The 10,348-nt window shown below is 40.5% G+C and overlaps 1 pseudogene; it reads left to right on the forward strand.

The window, feature by feature from the left end:
- Positions 1–227: 227 nt before the first annotated feature.
- On the forward strand, positions 228–4,859 carry LOC102836122 (annotated as a pseudogene).
- Positions 4,860–10,348: the final 5,489 nt, after the last annotated feature.

Below are 10,348 nucleotides of genomic sequence, written 5' to 3' on the forward strand. Positions count from 1 at the left end.
AGTCCAAAGAAGTGGTGGTTGGAGGAAAAGCAGAAAGCAAGCCAGTTTGGCCTGAGCGCCCATTATATTGGAAGAAGGCCCCTGAGGAAAGAGCCTTTCAAATGACTGGCTGCTCATAGCCATTCATCGTAGAGTTAATTACACTGCATACAGATAACCACATGTCAACTGCCAAACCATTGGGAATTCTGGCCTAGTCAAATTGACACAAAACCTGAACTGTCGCAATGGATTTAACAGAAGATTGGACACGGAGATCTTTAGTGAACCTGCAGATCAGGTCAGGTGAAAATATCTAACCTGAAACTTGGAAAGAAAAAAAACCCCCAACAAAACAAAGGATGAAAAGTATAAAAAAAGGATATTAGAGACAGAAGGGACCTGATAAAAATATTTCACATATGTGCAACTCAAGTTCTAGAAGTAAGGAGAGAGAAACTGAACAAAAGCATTGTTTGAAGAGATAATTATTGAGATTTCTTCCAAAAAAACAGATTAAAGACATACAGCTGCAGACTAAAGAGAACTACAAACACCAAGTATACATAGAAAGCCACACTTGGTACATCATACTTAAATTTCTGAAAACAAATTCAAAGAAGAAATCTTAAAAGTAGACAGAGGGAAAGGGGACACATTATGTTCAAAGGAATAAGATATTGGCTGATTTCGCTGCAAAAATACTGGAAGCCAGAAGACAAAGCGCTGGCTTTAGTGCTGAAAGAAAATAACGGCCAACCTTGAATTCTATACGTAGGGAAATTACCCTTCAAAAAGGAAAACAAAATGAAAAAATTTTTCCAAACAAAACTTGAGAGTTTTGTGAGCATCACTAGTAGACTCACACTATAAGAAACGATAAAGGCCATTCTTTTGAAGAAGGAAAATGTTCCCAAGTGGAAACAGAAATGTAAAAAGGACTGAAGAACAAGGTGCAACTATTGGTCTCTCCCTTCTGGAGGAGAGAAGAATAATGAGAATCAAAGAAAAATGGAAACAATTAGCCCGATGGATTAACGGACCACGTGAACATCAGTCTCCATGACTCTGTGACTGGAAGAATTCCATGGTGCCCGGTTACCACTACCAACTACTCTGAAAAGGATCACATTAGAAAGATCTTGACAGAGTGGGAGAAAAATGGATCCAAATTCAAAATCATAAAAAAGACCAGGTTTACATTCAGACAGAGACTGGTGGACCCCCAGAGATTACAGCCTTTAGTCCCCCTTCATGTTTGGAGCTGAAGTCATGCCTTGGCTCAATTTTCAGCCAAACAATAGATAAGGGGACCAATGACACTAAGCAAGTACTTAGGCCTTAAAATAACCAACCATTTGAGATCAAAAGGGCAGCATTTCCCCAAGGACAAAGTTTCAAAGAGTTATGAAAGAAGGTAGAATAGAATCAGGAAACACAAGGAGGAAATGGGCTAAGTGATGTTCCACCGAGAGGACTGCAATCAATGTGCATGAATTGTTTCATGTAACACTGATGGTCTGCTCTGTAAACTTGCACCCAATTCAGAATAAAAAGCTTTTTTAAAAGGACTTCAATCAAGGAAAAGAATAAATTTAAGTGATCATAAGCTTACAATATGGTAATAATTATGTCTGGATTCAAATTATGTGTCTGGGGTAAAAATATCTCAATGCTTTAAAAGAATCTAAAGAAGGAAGAGAAATAGAGGTAAAGCGTTTTACCATAACTTTCATCTCATGATCTTAGATGGTTTCTTTTCCAAATGTCCCTTCCTTTCTAACGTCTCATAAAGTTGCACACACAACTTCTAGTTCCATTCTAGTCACATGACTTTAATACAATTTAATTGGAAAATGTGGATTATAGCTCAAACTTGGAGTTTCTACAATTAAAGGAACAATGAGTCTGTATTGGGGAGCAACTAGCAGTTTATGTCACATTGACTCATGGCTTGGGTACAAGTGATTGGTAGAGGTTGTAAAAATTCCAGGGTTTGTGTAAACTGTATACTTGGTGCCAATGGACCAACTAGTCAATGTTCATTTTAGACTTTTGAGGATTCTAATATGCCCATCATATAATACACAAATATTATCTTGGAAAGGCTATGCTGAAAATCTCAATTATGAATTAAATGGCACTGCAGGATGATGCACTGGACTGCAAGGTCAGCGGTTCAAATTCACCAGCCATTCCTTGGAAACTCTATCCAGGTTCACTATGGGTCGGAACCGACTCAACAGCACTCAACAAGAACAATGTGATTACTAAGGAGCACTGATGGCACAATGAATTGAGCATTGGGTTTCTAACCACATGGTTGGGGCTTCAAAATTTCCAGCTACTCCATGGGAGAAAGATGTGGTTCTCTGCTTCCATAAAGACTTTCGGTCTCAGAAACCCTATGATGGTTATGGTGGCTATGTGCCATGGAGTCGGTTCTGATTCATAGTGACCCTGCACAGGGTTTCCGAGGCTGTAAATCTTTACGGGAGCAGAAAGCCTCATCTTTCTCCCACAGAACCGCTGGTAGTTTCCAACTGCTGACCCTGAGGTTAGCAGCCCAGTTCAACTCTGTCCAACAGGGTTGCTATGAGTTGGAGTTAATCTGATTACTATTTCATGAGATCGCTACGGAACACTGATACAGAGCTGTAGTCACTAATGGCGGTGCTGGTGTGCCGTGGAGTCGGTTCTGACTCATAGCAACCCTGCATAGGGTTTCCCAGGCTGTAAAGTTTTACGGGAGCAGAAATTCTCATCTTTCTTCCTCAGAACTGCTAGTAGTTTCGAACTGCTGACCTTGAGATTAGCAGCCCGACTCATAACCACTAACCTACCAGAGCTCCTTATAATCACATGTTGAAGGGAGAACCGGAGACTTGGTGTTGGGAAAGTGTAAGCCTACTCCACAGGCATGAGTTTTCATGGAAATGATAAAAAAAAAAAAAACTATCACTAATGAACTGTCCTGGTGTGGCACTGTAGGACACGCACTGGACTGCAAAGTCGGTTTGAACTGCAAGGTTGGTGGTTCAAACCCATCAGCCACTCCTTGGTAATCCTATAAAGGGTAGCTATGAGTCGAAACGGACTCAATGGCACTTAACAACAATAGCAATGAACTGTCCGTTATATTGGTTACTGTGATATCCTTAAATGGACTGTGGACACAGATCTTACAACCTAAGAAATAAAGTCCTGGACTTCTGAGCTCTGTGTTTTGGAGGATAGAACTAATGCTAGAAATGGTTGCTGTTTTTCTGACCCAATAGGATCAACACTATTATTTTTTGTGACAAATATACTGGATTCATTTAGTGGAAAATCTTGCCCACCAAGAAGTCCACTCAGGAATGATCCAGAGGACCCTAGGCAACACTCTGGTAGAATATTTATTCCTTATTAGCTTCACTCACAATTTCTTGATGTTCAGAAGGAAGTCCAAACTGCCTATGGCCCTTGGTTTGGAATAAACTAGAAGTGGGGTGAGAGCCTCATCTGTGAACAGCTAAATCGAAAGATTCTAGGCTTCTAATTACTTAACTATTTGGAAGTTTAATATAACACTGGGATCCAGAAAAGGCACCTTGCCTCCCCTGAGACCAGGAACATAAGGCCAACTATGTGCTTAAGTGTGGAAAGATGGGGAATAGGGGAAAAAAAGAGAAAAAACTAAAAATCACATTTCTACGGTTTCAAAAATAGTATCTTTCCACACAACTGAAAGGGACAAAGGGACAATGGTACTGATCACCTCAAACTCAAGATATAACTGCAGAATAAAATGAGGGCAGAGGGGTTAAAAAAAGGCAAGAGGGAAACAAAGTGTAGGGGACTTCTAGGGGTCCATATACTAGGAACCTGCTCCAGGCTAAAGGGCAGCTTAATGGAAAGAGCAAAGTAAAACTTCCCATCACCCTCTGGGAACCAAGGGTGTTCAAGGGTCTGAATGGAGTCTGCATAACCTGCAAGGAGTGTTGTCACGGAGCTCAGCAGTAGAGTTACATGAGTAAACAAATATATCATTGCAAAGTGTGATATTCTTTTTCAAGCATGAAACAGGGTGCTATGATAGTGAATACTTAGGGGCCCCTCTGAAAAGGTGACAATTTTACCTAAGCTGGGAAATTGTGAAGTTATCCATTCAAGGAATTGGCCCAAGGGTTTTGTTGGAGGGTAGAAACAAGGAGCTCTGGGAGCGTAGTGGTTACCAATCGGGCTGCAAACTGCAAGGTCAGCAGTTCGAAACTACCAGCTGTTCTGCAGGAGAAAGATGAGGCGTTCTGCTCCCGTAAAGATTTACAGCCTCGGAAACCCTGTACAGGGTCGCTGAGTCTGAACTGACTCCACGGCACACAGCCACCACCACCAGAACAAATACAAAGGCGGCCGCGCCGCCTCTAGCTCGCCAAGCTCCAGCTGAAGGTGAAGTGAGGCGGTCTCTATACCTTGGCTCTTACAAAGCAGACTGCCCGCAAATCAACCAGTGCAAATCAACCAGTGGGAACGCACCCAGGAAGCAACTGGCTACAAAAGCCGCTCGTATGAGTGCTCCCTCTCCTGGAGGGATGAAGAAACCTCATCGTTACAGGCCTGGTACTGTAGCGCTTAGTGAAATTAGAGGTTATCAGAAGTACACCGAATTTCTGATTCGTAAACTTCCCTTCCAGCGTCTGGTGCGAGAAATGGCTCAGGACTTCAAAACAGATCTGCGCTTCCAGAGTGCAGCTATTGGTGCTTTGCAGGAGGCAAGTGAGGCCTATCTGGTTGGCCTTTTTGAAGACACCAACTTGTGTGCTATCCATGCCAAATGTGTAACTATTATGCCAAAAGACATCCAGCTAGCACGTCGCATACGTGGAGAACGTGCTTAAGAATCCACTATAATGGGAACCATTTCATTCTTAGAAAAAAAAAAAATTCTCTTCCTCCTGTTATTGGTATTTCTGAATGTTAGATTTCCCCTTCCTCCCCAATGGGGTAAAAAGGTACCTAAGTATATGATTGTGAATGGAGAAATAAGGGACAGAAATCAGGCATTGGCAGTTTTTTCATTTTCATTTGTGTGAATTTTTAATATGAATGCAGGGACATAAAGCATAAATGCAAGTCAAAATGTTTCAGTGAACAAGTTTCAGCAGTTCAACTTTATAACAATTATAAATAAAATTGTTAAAATTTTCTGGACAATGCCAGCATTTAGATTTGTTAAAAACAAGTAAATTTCTTATTGACAGCAACTAAATGGTGTTTGTAACATTTTTATCATAGGGTAGATTCCATCCATTCACTATACGTTTTAAACTGAGTTGTCTTACACACAAGTACATGTTTTTAATGTTGTCTGTCTTCTGTGCTGTTCCTGTAAGTTTGCTATTAAAATGCATTAAACTATAGAAAAAAAAATACAAAGGCTCTGAGGAGGAAATGGCCTTGGCATATTTAAAGGAGAGCAACAAGGCCAGCATGGATAAAGCAGAGTGAGGAGAGCCTTAGGAAGATGATGGAGAAAGAGCAGCTTACCCAGTCTTGTTAGGTCATGATAAGGAATTTGGATTTTCTTCTAAGTACAATAGGAAGCCTTTCCCAATGGCTTTGTGAGGAAACTAACACAATCTAAGTTATTGTTTCAAAAGATCACTCCAGCTGCTCTGTAGAGAATGGCATCTAGTGAGGGAACCCGAAGTAGAAGTAGGGATACAATTCTAGAAGCTAATGTAGCAGCTCAGGCAAAAGACAATGGTACAGTGGGTTGAGTTAGAGAAGAAGCTGTGGGAACTTTATGAAGCAGATGCTTTTTAATGGGATCTAGTAGTTCAAGCTCACCAGCTGCTCCTCGGAAACCCTATACAGGGTCACTATGGGTTGGAATCGACTCGACGGCATGTAACATCAACAGTGATAGAAATGGATAGAATTTCATGTAGGAAAGGAGGGAAAGGAAGGTGCAAGGAGGACTCCCAAGTTCTAAATAAGCAACTATGTCAAAGGTGGTATCTTACATTGGGAGAGGAGCAGTTTTGGAGGGGGGTAGGGATCATGAATTCAACTTTGAACATACAAGGGTGCTTCTAAAAGTTGGTGGGCTGAGAAAGGTGTGTGCCTACGGGCAAGAGGCTGGCTTGCAAAATGTGCCCTTTAGATATTTAAACAACTATATTGCGGGAGTCCAGCTCACGCAGGGTCGAGGGACACCAGAGGAGATGCGGAGTCGGCGAAAATGAAAGCAATTGAGAAAGGCTTTGCTTAGTTAGCTGGAGCAGGCTCTCTTTCTCTGTCTGCTTGTTCTTCTCTCTTCTCTCTCCTGGCCCCGCTCAGCAAGTCTTTATTTTTTATACTTAAAAAAACGCAGTACATAATGATTTGATACTTTGATTTTTCCATGAATTATTACACAGTTTCAAGCACAACATTCCTTTTCCTCTGTGATTATACAACCGTAACAAAAGTATTTCTGTGATGTCCAAACTGACCTTTCCATAGCCTGTTCATTTTTCAACCACTGAACACTTTCCTTTTGACATCATCTCCTCTCCTACGTAAGTGATAAATTGCTTCTTCTTATTCCCACTAAAAGATCAAGTTAAACCTTACACAAATCATTTCCACTTATCAGACCCTTGATTGCATCCTCTTAGTATTATACGTTTCTATTAAGCATCAATGCTTACACTACTTTATTGTTTCTACTAGGTGATTATCAATTTTCTATCCTACATACTACGCTATTATTTTCATAGTAAAAGCATTACTAACATCTACTTAATTTTGTTTTCTAAAAAAGTGTTCATTAAATTGCTTAACCACAGTGTTCTTGTATTTCTTTTCTTTAGAGGCTATGAGGTGTAAGACCCAACCTGGCTAATTGCTGCAAGAAATGTAGATTATTAAGTTTTGACCACCTTTCACTTATGTTCACTATTCCCTGCCTATTCACGGACGTGCCTGTATACAATAGTGGGGGTTTGTAAATTCTGGCTGGTAATTGATTGTGGTGAGGTCTGTAGGGGTCAGTCAGCTTCACTTTAGTTTGTTATCTACTTTTGTGATCTTATAAATGCAGTTACTTTGTACTTCGGTTTTCTGTGAATGGGAGTGGCACATACACCATTTCCTTTGATTTCAATCCACCGAAGCTTCCACTGAAGCTGAAAGCAATTATTGCCAAGCTGGTTTTTCCTAAGGTTTGTAGAACTCATAGTGGAAGGCTGTGAATATGGCCATATTATATATTTTTACAAGTAAATTCAAAGTTACCCTAAAGAGAAGGTAGAAAGCAACTTCTGAGAACTATCAGCCTTGCATGATATCTTTCTTTCCTGCTGGAACCGTGTCAAACAACAGAAGTGAAGCTGCTTTCTACATTCAAATCGCCCCCCGCACTATATATTTTTCAATGTGGGATGTGTACATAAAAAACAAAACAAAATAGGCAATAGAGGTAAATACTGTGGACTGATGGTGCATGGAGGGGATTGTAATCATTGCAATGATTTGCTGAGTGTAAAACTGATGATGTGCTCTGTAAATCGTCACTCACTGAATTTACAAAAGCTTTGAAAAAAAAAGTTGGTGGAAAATGCCATAATTTTTAATTCCATTGTCCATGAACTTGATGAAGCCTTTTGGTATAAGTTAAATATGGTGATTATCCATGCAAGAAGAGATGCCAGTCAGTTGGATATATGAGACCTAAGGGAAAGAGAGACATTTGGAACTGGACAATGTGTGTTATACTAATAATGTATTTGCTTTTCCTCTGTCCAGGATTATATTATAAAGGGTTTCAACATTGATAATGAAGGGAGCCCATGGTTCCTTTGTTCCCCAATCCCTTTGTTTCTTACTTGACAACAGAAGGGTGGGGGTGGAGGGTAGGGGTATCTCATTTTCCCCACCACACAGATTAACAGAAAGGGCCAGTATAGGAAATATGAACTCAGTGCTTGCTGCCTGATACATCAGTGTACGTTTTCCCAAGGGTCACACAACAGCAGAAAATAAGATGACAAAAATAAAGTTAGATCTCTACCTTATAGCACTGTTGTTGTTGTTAAGTGCCACTGAGTTGGTAATGACTCATAATGACCCCACACAGGGTTTCCAAGGAGCGGCTGGTGGATTTGAACCTCTAACCTTTTGGTGTGCAGTCTGGTACTTATTTTATATTGCCACACCAGGACTCCCAGCTTACAGCATGTTGTTGTTTTTGTTGTTCAGTGCCTTCAAGTTGGTTCCAACTTATAACGACCGTTTTTAGGGTTTCTGAGGAACAGCTGGTGAGCTTGAACCACTGACCTTGCAGTTCAAACCGACCTTGCAGTCAAGCACATTACCCCACAGTGCCATACCAGGACTCCACCTTACAGCATACACCTACAGAAATACAATTCAGATGCTTAAACTTAAGAAGCAAGCAAGCATGGAGGGGATTATAACCATGGCAATGAGATGATATATGATAGGATGAATGTAAAGCTAATGTAAACTATCACAAAATTTACAACAAAACATTTAAAAAGAAAAGAAAAAAAAGCAAGCAAGCAAACAAATGAAACCAAGAAAAAAACCAAAAAACCATTCACAATCCTAGGTAAGTACTTGGATAAAATATACAAGAATATATTTAGAATTTGGGGGCAGGGAAAGCTGTTCTAAGCATGCCATAAACAGCAGACGTCACAAAGTAGAAGTCTGCTAAGTTTGAACAGATAAAAAAAATAATGCATCTACATGGCCAAAGGTTTAAACAAGTTTAAAAGATAAGTGACAGAAAGGGGAAATATTTGAAGCATGTATAACAGTTAATAGGGAGCTCTGGCCGCATAGTGGTTATGAATCGGGCTGCTAACCTCAAGGTCAGCAGTTCGAAACTACCAGCTGTTCCGCAGGAGAAAGATGAGGCTTTCTGCTCCCATAAAGATTTACAGGCTCAGAAACCCTGTGCAGAATCACTATGAGTCAAACTGACTCCATGGTGCTTAACAACAGCAATATAACAGTTAATATCCATTTTCTATAAATAATACCTATACAAAGCAATACCAAAAAGGAAAAATCCAAATTAACTCAACTTCATGGGAAAAGAAGCAAAGTGACAGTTACACAGAAACACTATAAAAGGTCATACCACCTAATGCTCAATCTCAGTCATTCATGTTTTCAACCAACAATTCAGGAGCACCGTGGGCCCATAGGATAAGCTGCTCCTGCAAAGATTTATAGCCTAGGAAATGCTACATAATGTCACTATGAGTTGCAACCGACTCAACGGCATTTAACAAAAACTACGTAACGTAGTGGTTATGATTCAGGCTGCGAACCGGAAGGTCAGCAGTTCGAAACTACCAGCTGCTCCAAGGGAGAAAGATGAGGCTTTCTGCTCCCGTAAAGATTTACAGCCTCAGAAACCCTGTTCAGGGTCGCTATGGGTCGGAACCGATTCTACGGCGCTTAACAACAACAACAACTGCTACTCTAATGGGTGCCTGAACTCTAGTAGGGATCAAAACATATAGTTTCTGCCTTCTTAGAACTTACGTTCTGGTCAATATAGACAAATGGTAAAAAAAAAAAAAAAAAAAAGTATATATGAAGGGGCTTCAAAAAGTTCGTGGAACAATTCCATTTTCATTTTTCTACAAACTTTTTGAAGTCCTCTTATAGCAGTGAAGCTGATCAGTACAACATAAAGCGGTAGGGAGTGGGTGGCAGAGGAGATAAGAGTGATGGAGGAAGTAGCTTTTTTTTTTTTTTTTTTTTAAAGAAAGGATGTGTAGGGAAGACTTTTTTGATGAAATGGCATTTGAAATGAAGTGTGGGGATAGTACGAATGAGGCCCGAAGACATGCCATAGATAGATAACTTACGTAGGGTGGCCCAGATTCAGCAAAGTGGCCAAGTGGCTGGAGTAGAGAGAGTCTGTAGGAGCCAGACTGTGAGGGTCCTGACCATTGAAAGGATTTTGCCCTTTACTTAGAATGATATGGGAAGGCATTAAAGGCCTTTTAGCAGAGGAATGACATAATCTGAGTTATGTTTTAAAGGACAACTGTTGCTGCTGTGTTGGGAACAGAATGGGGTATGGGAGATTGATCAGAAAGGCCTGGGAGGAGGCCAGTGAAAAGAAGAGTTACTTGGACTAGAATGGGATCGATCACCCTAACGAGAAGTGGTCAGATTCTGTGGGGTATGGGAGATAGGGTTGAGTCGAGGATGATGCCAGGTTTTTGGCCTGAGCAATCATAAGAATGGAGTTACCATTTATAGGGATGGCTTAGTGAGTAGGTTGGAATAGGTTTGGGGATAAACTCAGGAATTCAGTTTTAGAGTAAACTCCCTTCTTTTAAAGATGTTACTGTTG

Source organism: Chrysochloris asiatica, unplaced genomic scaffold (genome assembly GCF_000296735.1).
Source record: "Chrysochloris asiatica unplaced genomic scaffold, ChrAsi1.0 scaffold00159, whole genome shotgun sequence".
In the NCBI taxonomy this organism is placed as follows: domain Eukaryota; kingdom Metazoa; phylum Chordata; class Mammalia; order Afrosoricida; family Chrysochloridae; genus Chrysochloris; species Chrysochloris asiatica.